The sequence below is a fragment of the Penaeus monodon genome, chromosome 21, assembly GCF_015228065.2.
Source record: "Penaeus monodon isolate SGIC_2016 chromosome 21, NSTDA_Pmon_1, whole genome shotgun sequence".
Taxonomy (NCBI): domain Eukaryota; kingdom Metazoa; phylum Arthropoda; class Malacostraca; order Decapoda; family Penaeidae; genus Penaeus; species Penaeus monodon.
The window spans coordinates 10,343,855-10,344,134 of NC_051406.1; the positions used below are offsets into that span (position 1 = coordinate 10,343,855).

The window sequence follows — 280 nt, forward strand, 5'->3', positions numbered from 1 at the left end:
GAGGAATGTCGAAAACCGTGTAAGGATTATTGAAGGATCATCGAATATATTGTCGCCAGATATGAATGGATGTATAAGGATATACCAGAATTTCAAGATAAAGGAAGCTCACAACAGTGAAAAATGATCAACACAACAATGGTGAAGATATATACAACAGTTAAACATATCCCATTATGAAATTCTCCATGCTGGAAGTATGAATCGTTGTCTTAGAATGATATTGCATTAATAATCAATTCACTGTATTGTCATTTTTACAGAACGAATACCTGAAAGC

General features: G+C 33.2%; 1 protein-coding gene across 1 annotated transcript in view; it reads right to left on the reverse strand.

Moving 5' to 3' along the window:
- LOC119586204 (calexcitin-2-like) overlaps window positions 1–280 on the reverse strand; it is a gene marked incomplete at its 5' end in the record, with an annotated part of 119,930 nt that overhangs the window by 4,895 nt on the left and 114,755 nt on the right.